Source organism: Triticum dicoccoides, chromosome 3A (assembly GCF_002162155.2).
Source record: "Triticum dicoccoides isolate Atlit2015 ecotype Zavitan chromosome 3A, WEW_v2.0, whole genome shotgun sequence".
Classification (NCBI taxonomy): Eukaryota; Viridiplantae; Streptophyta; class Magnoliopsida; order Poales; family Poaceae; genus Triticum; species Triticum dicoccoides.
The window spans coordinates 217238919-217249587 of record NC_041384.1 but is presented as its reverse complement, the minus strand read 5'-3'; positions in this window follow the sequence as shown (position 1 = coordinate 217249587).

The window sequence follows — 10669 nt, the reverse complement described above, 5'->3', positions numbered from 1 at the left end:
GGATGATCCTCAGGTTCCGGACCCAGTCCGTATAGTTGCTGCCATCGTCTTTCAGCTTGGTTTTCTCTAGGAACGCGTTGAAGTTGAGGACTACGTTGGCCATTTGATCTACAAGACATATTGTAAAGATTTTAGACTAAGTTCATGATAATTAAGTTCATCTAATCAAATTATAATGAACTCCCACTTAGATAGACATCCCTCTTCTAGTCATCTAAGTATAACATGATCCGAGTTAGCTAGGCCATGTCCGATCATCACGTGAGACGGACTAGTCAACGTCGGTGAACATCTTCATGTTGATTGTATCTTCTATACGACTCATGCTCGACCTTTCGGTCTTCTGTGTTCCGAGGCCATGTCTATGCACATGCTAGGATCGTCAAGTCAACCCTAAGTGTTTTGCATGTGTAAAACTGTCTTACACCCGTTGTATGTGAACGTAAGGATCTATCACACCCGATCATCACGTGGTGCTTCGAAACGACGAACTTTAGCAACGGTGCACAGTTAGGGGGGAACACTTCTTGAAATTGTTGTAAGGGATCATCTTATTTACTACCGTCGTTCTAAGCAAACAAGATGCAAAACATGATAAACATCACATGTAAACAAATAATAATAGTGACATGATATGGCCAATATCACATAGCTCCTTTGATCTCCATCTTGGGGCTCCATGATCATCTTGTCACCGGCATGACACCATGATCTCCATCATCATGATCTCCATCATTGTGTCTCCATGAAGTTGCTCGCCAACTATTACTTCTACTACTATGGCTAACGCGTTTAGCAATAAAGTAAAGTAATTTACATGGCGTTTCTCAATGACACGCAGGTCATACAAAAAATATAGACAACTCCTATGGCTCCTGCCGGTTGTCATACTCATCGACATGCAAGTCGTGATTCCTATTACAATAGCATGAACATCTCATACATCACATATAGATCATTCATCATTCATCACAACTTTGGCCATATCATATCACAAAGCACTTGCTGCAAAAACAAGTTAGACGTCCTCTAATTGTTGTTGCAAGTTTTACGTGGCTGAAGTAGGGTTCTAGCAAGAACGTTTTCTTACCTACGTGAAAGCCACAACGTGATTTGTCAACTTCTATTTACCCTTCATAAGGACCCTTTTCATCGAATCCGCTCCAACTAAAGTAGGAGAGACAGACACCCGCCAGCCACCTTATGCAACTTGTGCATGTTAGTCGGTGGAACCGGTCTCACGTAAGCGTACATGTAAGGTTGGTCCGGGCCGCTTCATCCCACAATACCGTTGAAGCAAGATAAGACTAGTAGCGGCAAGAAAGTTGACAACATCTACGCCCACAACAAATTGTGTTCTACACGCGCAAGAAGAACTACGCATAGACCTAGCTCATGATGCCACTGTTGGGGAACGTTGCAGAAAACAAAAATTTCCTACGGTTTCACCAAGATCCATCTATGAGTTCATCTAGCAATGAGTGATTAGATGCATCTACGTACCTTGTAGATCGCAAGCGGAAGCGTTCAAAGAACGGGGATGAGGTAGTCAAACACGACGTGATCCAAATCACCGGAGATCCTAGCACCGAACGGACGGCACCTCCGCGTTCAACACACGTATGGAACAGCCACGTCTCCTCCTTCTTGATCCAGCAAGGGGGGAGGAGAGGTTGAGGGAGATGGCACCAACAGCAGCACGACGGCATGGTGATGATGGAGCTGCAGTACTCCGGCAGGGCTTCGCCAAGCACTATGGAGGAGGAGGAGGTGTTGGAGAGGGAGAAGGAGGCAACCAAAGGCATGGGTGAAAAGCCCTCCTTCCCCCACTATATATAGGAGGGCCTAGGGGGGGCGCAGTCCCTAGGAGATCCAATCTCCTAGGGTGGGGCGGCGGCCAAGGGAGGTTTCCCTCCCCCCCAAGGCACCTAGGAGGTGCCTTCCCCTCCTAGGACTCTTCCCCTTTGAAACCCTAGGCGCATGGGCCTCTTGGGGCTGGTGCCCTTGGCCCATGTAGGCCAAGGTGCACCCCTACAGCCCATGTGCCCCCCCGGGATGGGTGGCCCCACCCGGTGGACCCCCGGGACCCTTCCGATGGTCCCGGTACAATACCGATGACCCCGAAACTTGTCCCGATGGCCGAAACAGAACTTCCCATATATAAATCTTTACCTCCGGACCATTCCGGAACTCCTCGTGACGTCCGGGATCTCATCCGGGACTCCGAACAACATTCGGGTTACTGCATATACATATCCCTACAACCCTAGCGTCACCGAACCTTAAGTGTGTAGACCCTACGGGTTCGGGAGACATGCAGACATGACCGAGACGACTCTCCGGTCAATAACCAACAGCGGGATCTGGATACCCATGTTGGCTCCCACATGCTCCATGATTATCTCATCGGATGAACCACGATGTCAAGGATTCAAGGAACCCCGTATGCAATTCCCTTTGTCAATCGGTATGTTACTTGCCCGAGATTCGATCGTCGGTATCCCAATACCTCGTTCAATCTCGTTACCGGCAAGTCACTTTACTCGTACCGTAATGCATGATCCCGTGACCAGACACTTGGTCACTTTGAGCTCATTATGATGATGCATTACCGAGTGGGCCTAGTGATACCTCTCCGTCATACGGAGTGACAAATCCCAGTCTCGATCCGTGTCAACCCAACAGACACTTTCGGAGATACCTGTAGTGCACCTTTATAGTTACCCAGTTACGTTGTGACGTTTGGTACACCCAAAGCACTCCTACGGTATCCGGGAGTTACACGATCTCATGGTCAAAGGAAAAGATACTTGACATTGGAAAAGCTCTAGCAAACGAACTACACGATCTTGCGCTATGCTTAGGATTTGGGTCTTGTCCATCACATCATTCTCCTAATGATGTGATCCCGTTATCAATGACATCCAATGTCCATAGCCAGGAAACCATGACTATCTGTTGATCAACGAGCTAGTCAACTAGAGGCTTACTAGGGACATATTATGGTCTATGTATTCACACGTGTATTACGATTTCCGGATAATACAGTTATAGCATGAATAAAGACAATTATCATGAACAAAGAAATATAATAATAATACTTTTATTATTGCCTCTAGGGCATATTTCCAACATTTTCCCGCTCATTGAAACATGGCGGACCTATAGGGAAAGTTCTCGTCCATCGATGGTTACCGGAATTTCATCAACAATAGTAACAAGGCCTTACTGACGCGGTTGTACGCCAAGGTGTTTACATAAGAAGAAGAATATCACTGCTTAGATCATATAGATCATAGGAAATGTTAAACCAAACAATGGAAAGGAAAATGTGATTCTCGGATTAAACAGAACAATGGAAAGGAAAATGTGTTTAAACACATATTTCAGGGGTATATCCTTCCCAAGGATAATCAAAGCATGATATCCATGACAGGATATAATGTAGAAAACTCTTTAGGTAGGGGAGAGAATTTTCATGACATTACCCATACATTGTTGTTTGGATAACTGAGCAAGAAACATTTAGCATTGGGCTTCAAATGTTCTTGTTGAAAATCGGAGTACCACAGACATGCTTCGAGATATCATTGACATGGTCTTCAAGCAAAGGGTTGGACTTGGATATACAAAGGATTCATCAGGAACAACTTATAGAATAAGTCTTACAATTTCCTCATGGAAGAATGGTTAACCTTGCTAAAATGGAAACTATAACAATAGGTCCTCCGGCCAAGTGTACTAGGATGACATCACCTTACCGGGCCATGTAAGGACTGTAAGTGCATCTAGTGCCCCTTAGTGATTTTGGTGTATTGAAGACTTATAGGTTAAGGGACTAATGCGTTTGTGAGTGTACACAGGTCTATAAGTCTATGAGGAGTTTGATATTTACAGGAAAAGTCGACCCCTAAAAATGAATATCTTCGACTGAAGATTTTGGTATTTCTGAAGACTTTGAAAGTGAAGAAATTGGTGTGTCCGTGAAGACTTGATATTCATGCGAGAAATATGAAGCTTGAAGACTTTCGTTTTCATAATTTTGTTTTTCTCTTTCTTGAGTCATAGGAAACACCGTACTATTAAAGGGGGTCGAGGAAATACTGAGGAAAAAATTCCATGTGATGCTCAACTCAAAATCCTACACCTACCAATCCCTTCGAGTGAAGCCATTGGAAATCTCATACAGTTCAGTCAATTTCTTCAGTGACAGAGATGAAGTTCTTCTGGTCTCTGAGGAATTTGTCCTGACTGAGGAGTTAGGAATTTGCCAGTGTGGATTGCCTACACAGTGAGGAACATGATAGCCCTGAGGATTTTGCTACTCAAAATTCCGACTGTTGCTGTGCTATACGCCAGCTGTCCCAAAATATCTATCCACCTAATGGTCATATCATTGAAGGGCATTTATGTCTTATCATGTCGGGTTGCTCCCTAGGCTATAAATAGCCGCCCCCCTACAACCACTAGCTGGTTGGCTGCTCTGAGAGAAACTGACACTTGTCATTTGAGAGCAACCCATCCTCCGAGGACTTTGAGCGAAAATCATCAAGTGAGGAAAAACCAAAAACCCAAAACCCAAACACCTACAAACCCCAAGTGATTGAGCACACTGAAGAGGTTGATCCTGAGTGGATCCGACGCTTGTTACCTTTGAAGACTGTGCTTCTTCCATACGGTTAGGCGTCATGGTCTAGAGCATCCAAGAGGAATTGTGGATCACCGAGTGACCAAGTTTGTGAAGGTTTGGAAGTCGCCTGAAGACTTACCACGAGTGATTGGACGAGGTCTGTGTGACCTTAGTTCAAGGAGAATACAGTGAGGACTGGGTGTCTTGGACTAAGTGTCCTTGACTGGGTGTCCGGGACTGTGTGTCCTCGAGTTTAAATACTCAGCCGCTCCAACCAGACGTACAACTGAGACAGCAGTTGGAACTGGTCTACCAAATCATTGTCTTCACCGAGCTTATTGGTTCTATTTCCTCAACTCTTCCACTTCCTCATAATTGTGCTGTGTGTTTGTTCATATCTGTGTTTGAAGACTTTAACTGAAGACTTTCTCAATTTCCTCAGTTCAATTTCTTCAGCCTGTTTGTCTTCATCCTGTGTTATCCCGTGATTACGCTTCCTGTACTCTGTGCCTGTCTTCATTTCATCATGATGACTATGCTTGTATTCTGTTATGTTTACCTTTGAGTACTTATTCCGCTGCTAGTAGTTCTTCGCTAAGGAATTTCCTCACTGGCAAATTCCTCAGTGAAGAATTTCATAAAAATCGCCTATTCACCCCCCTCTAGTCGATATAACGCACTTTCAATTGGTATCAGAGCAAGGTACTCCCTTGTTCTGTGTGATTTTGGTTTAACCGCCTGGAGTTTTAGTTATGGCGACCGCAGGTATGATGAAGGTGACATGCCCCATCTTTGACGGTCACGAGTATCCCAAGTGGAAGGCCATGATGAAGAAATGCCTCATGGCAATGAACAGCGAGTTGTGGACCGTCACTGAGATTGGCCTGACTGATCTGTGCAAGATGGCGGATGCTGATGACATTCACAAGTATACTCTTCTCAACCTCACGGCGAAGGATGTCATCTGCTCCAGCCTGTCACAAAATCAGTTCAGGAATATCATGCATCTCGATCATGCGAAGCTCATCTGGGACCGTCTCTCTGAGGTCTATGAAGGTCATCCAATTTGTCATGATCCTTGGTTTGAGGACTTCAAGGAATCTCTCAAAACGATGACATTCGAACTAGAATCATCATCTTCTGCATCATGCCTTATGGCAAAAGATGCTGAGGTAACTGAATGCTACCTATCCGAGTCCAGTGATGATGAATCTGGTGATGAATTTGGACCCAGCTATGTTAAACTTGCTTCCCTTGCTACTAAACAACAAAGAGCTTTGGAAAAAGCTCACTATATGCTAAACAAGAGCGATGATATGTTGGGTGAGGAAATGGATCAGTCAAAAGCTTTGGCTGAAAGTCTTCAGAGACTTCATACTAAGTATGACAGCCTTCAAGATCAACATAACACTCTCTTATCGGATCGTGAGAAGCTTTCTTATGAATTTCTTCAAAGAAAGCAAGACCTTGAGGAGCTAAGAGTGAGTTATGAAGATCTTCAGAAGGAGCGCGATTCATTACTTGCTCAACAAATCAGCGCATCTTAGGAAGAATTTGTTCCTCCATGCTTGAAGTGCATTGAACGTGAATCTGCTAATTCTTCACCTGAATGTTCAAATGCTGCTAATGTTTCAAATTCTTCACATGCCTCTGCCATCACTAATTCCTCATCTGAGGACATTGCTAGTATCACTGACGATGCAGGGCTGAAGGAATTGTACACGATAGGCATGTACAAAAGCCTCAAAGGGCATCAGGCTCTTTGTGATGTGCTTAAAAAGCAGATCCTTAATAGGAACCCTAGGAAAGAGGGTATCGCCTTTGAGAGGAAACTCAATGCTGATGGTACATATTGGAAGCCTGAGCAGTACCCCAAAACTACATGGGTTGCTGCAAAGGGACCTTCAGTTGATCCATCTAACTTATCTGGATTTGCATGTGAATCTCCTCATTCTGATGATGAGTCAATTGACTCCAACTATAAGCTATTCAAAAATCAGAATGGTGAAGTATTTGCTAGATATGTTGGCACTAACTGCAGGAACGGCTCCCCTATGCAGAAAATCTGGGTTCCCAAAAGATGCCTTGAAAATCTTCAGGTGAATGTCATCATGACGCCACCTGTGAAGAATAGGAACCCCAGATCAAATTCCTCATACGGACCAAATTCCTCATATGGATCAAAGTCCTCATATGAACATCATCATGCTAACCCGTCTGTTTCGCAGGGAAGATCTAAGGATTATGGATATGTGCATTATTCTTCTAATCATTATGTCCATAAGTCCTCGAAGAATTTCTCTGCTTACTCATATGCTTACTCTAACCCATCTTATGTGAAACGAAATGGATTGGCTTCTATGCCATCCTTCTCGTATGGAGCTCGCAGAATGATGAACTCTTTGCCACCCCTTCAGATGTGGGTGGTGAAGAAAAAGAACTAATCTCTTCTGCAGGGTCAGGTTTCCAGACGCACGTAATCGTCTGAAGAATTTGCTGGAGACCTGAGCATGCCTGATAGGACGCAGGCTAATCATGAAGAAATGAACTTTCATTTCTCACGTCCTCATATTGCTTTATCAGTTCTTTTACTTGATGAAATTGATCTGATGAATTGATGTCATATTCTTCACTGATGAAGTATATGAGTTTGTAAGCTGCACTAATTCATCTGCAGGATGATCAACCCAAAGCCACTGAGTGGGTCCTCGATAGTGGATGTACAAACCACATGACCGGTGACAAGAATCTATTGATGGATGCTCCATTATCTCCGTCGCATCTGAAGCATATCATCTTTGCTGACAAAGGCAAAAGTCAGGTATTGGGTCTAGGTAAGGTTGCGATTACAAAGGATCGACACATGGACAAAGTCATGCTTGTTGAGTCCTTAGGATACAACCTTATGTCTGTCTCAATGCTTTGTGATCTTGATATGGTTGTTGCCTTCGGCAAGTACCGTTGTGTTGTGGTTATGGAAGATGACAATTCCAAAGTCTTCGAAGGCTTTAGGAGAGGAGACCTGTATATTGTTGATTTCTCTACAGGACCACAACCAGCCGTGTGCTTACTTGCAAAAGCTTCAGAAGGCTGGCTCTGGCATCATGCAGGCATGAGGAATTTGCACACTCTTGCGAAGAAGAAGCATGTCATTGGCATCGAGAATGTCAAATTCCTCAAGGATCACCTATGCGGAGCCTGTGAAGCTGGGAAGATGACCAAGGCCAAGCATCCAGCGAAGACTATCATGACCACCGCTTGCCTATTTGAATTGCTTCACACGGATCTCTTTGGTCCTAATCATTATTCTGCTATCTCAAATGAAGCATCTCAATATGGCTTCGTTATTGTTGATGATTATTCTCGTTACACATGGGTACACCTTGTTACTTACAAACATGAAGTGCAGGAAGTCTTCAAACAATTTTCCTCGAGGGCTTCAACCAACTTTGGTATGAAGATCAAGCACATCAGAAGTGACAATGGCACTGAGTTCAAGAATTCTGGTCTCGATGACTATCTTGATGAACTTGGTATCACTCATGAGTTATCTGCTCCTTACACTCCTCAGCAGAACGGCATCGTGGAGCGCAAGAATAGGACTCTTTTTGAGATGGCTTGCACTATGCTTGATGAATACAAAACGCCTCGTCGTTTCTGGACTGAGGCAATTGATACTGCGTGCCACATCATCAACAGAGTATATCTTCACAAATTCTTCAAAAAGACTGCCTATGAACTCCTCACCGATAAGAAACCCAATGTAAGTTATTTCAAAGTCTTCGGTGCTAAATGTTGGATTAGAGATCCTCATCACAACTCAAAATTTGCACCGAAAGCACATGAAGGTTTTATGCTTGGTTATGGAAAGGACTCGCACACCTACAAAGTCTTCAACAACGTTCTTCACAAAGTTGTTGAAACTGTAGATGTGCGGTTCGATGAAACTAATGGCTCGCAAAGAGAGCACCTACCTACTGTGATAGATGAACCAGCACCTGAGGAAACTATCAAGTTCAAGGCTACTGAGGATGTCATTCCTACTGAAGAATCTGCTGAAGAATTCATTCCAGAACATGAAGAACGTCGAGCTAATGCACCTGAAGAAAATGGTGCTGAAGAAAACGCTGGTCAAACTCTTCAACGACAACCAACTCATCCTCGCATTGCAAAAGAAGTGCAAGTTGAAAAGATCATCAATGACATCAAAGCGCCAGGTCCTCTCACACGCTCAAAAGCTTCACATTTGTCTAACTTTTGTGGGCAGTATGCTTTTGTCTCTATTACAGAGCCCACTAAGGTAGATGAAGCATTTCTGGAGCCTGAGTGGATTCAGGCCATGCAAGAAGAATTACATCAGTTCGAGCTTAACAATGTCTGGGAACTGGTCAAACGTCCAGATCCTCGCAAGCACAATATCATCGGCACAAAGTGGATCTACCGCAACAAGCAAGATGAAAATGGCCTTGTGGTGAGGAATAAGGCACGACTTGTAGCTCAAGGCTACACACAGGTTGAAGGAATTGAGTTCGATGAAACTTTTGCACCTGTTGCTAGACTTGAGGCTATTCGCATATTACTTGCTTATGCTAACCATCATGATATCACTCTATATCAAATGGATGTGAAAAGTGCATTCCTCAATGGTAAGCTTGAGGAAGAAGTATATGTTGCTCAACCCCCAGGTTTTGAAGATCCAAAGAATCCTGACAAAGTCTTCAGACTCAACAAGGCCCTCTATGGCCTCAAGCAGGCCCCACGGGCTTGGTATGATACTTTGAAGGAACTCTTCATGAAGAAAGGCTTCAAACCCGGTTCACTCGACCCTACTCTTTTCACTAAATCTTATGACAGTGAATTGTTTGTGTGCCAAGTATATGTTGATGATATTATCTTTGGTTGTACTGACCAATGTTATAGTGATGAATTTGCCTATATGATGAGTGAAGAATATCAAATGTCTAGGATGGGAGAGTTGAAATTCTTCTTAGGTCTTCAAATTCGTCAACAACACAATGGCATATTCATATCTCAGGAGAAATACCTCAAGGATGTACTGAGGAAATTCGGCATGCAAGATTGCAAAGGCGTTAAAATTCCTATGCCCACAAATGGCCATCTGTGCACTGATGAAAATGGTATTGACTTCGATCATAAGGTATACTGCTCCATGATAGGTTCCTTATTATACTTATGTGCATCTAGGCTAGATATAATGCTTAGTGTTTGCATGTGTGCCCGATTTCAAGCTGCACCGAAGGAATCACACCATAAGGCTGTGAAGCATATTCTTCGATATCTAGCTCACACACCAACACTTGGATTATGGTACCCCAAGGGGTCGACTTTTCTATTGAGCATGTGAAGATTGAAGAACAGCTAGCCGATATCTTCACAAAGCCCTTGGATGAGAAGAGATTTAGCAAGTTGTGGTGTGAGCTAAATATCCTAGAATCTTCGAATGTTCTTTGAAAAGGACACTCATCCTAACACTTATGCAAAATTGATGACTTATATGTGCAACACATGAAGAAACATTTTTCTTCAATCAATGAAGAATAACACTCTTAGTGTGAAGAAATTAACGAAGAATTTGATTCTTAGAACCCTACGATAATTGTACGTGGTGTCTGAAATCATCATTCTTATACGGTGGGTCACGTTATCACCAAAAGTTGAAATTCCTCAAATTATTCATATTCTTCAACTTTGCATAGTCTTCACTGGTTTCGTCGTTTTTATTCATTGGATATATATATATATATATATATATATATATATATATATATATATATATATGAGTTTATGTCCTCTACAACATTCACTTATTGCTATTTCTTCAAGTTGGTTTTCTGCTAAGTGAATGTGATCGGACCCTTCCCCTCTATGCTATACTCAACCCAATCTGTTCACAAATTCTTCATGTGCGTTCTATTTGAAACTCGTTCAAAATCTTCACTGTGTCCTTGTCAGCTGAAGAAATTGCGAACGGAACTTTAAAACCTATCTTATCGAAATTTTCGGTTTTGCCGCTCAAAC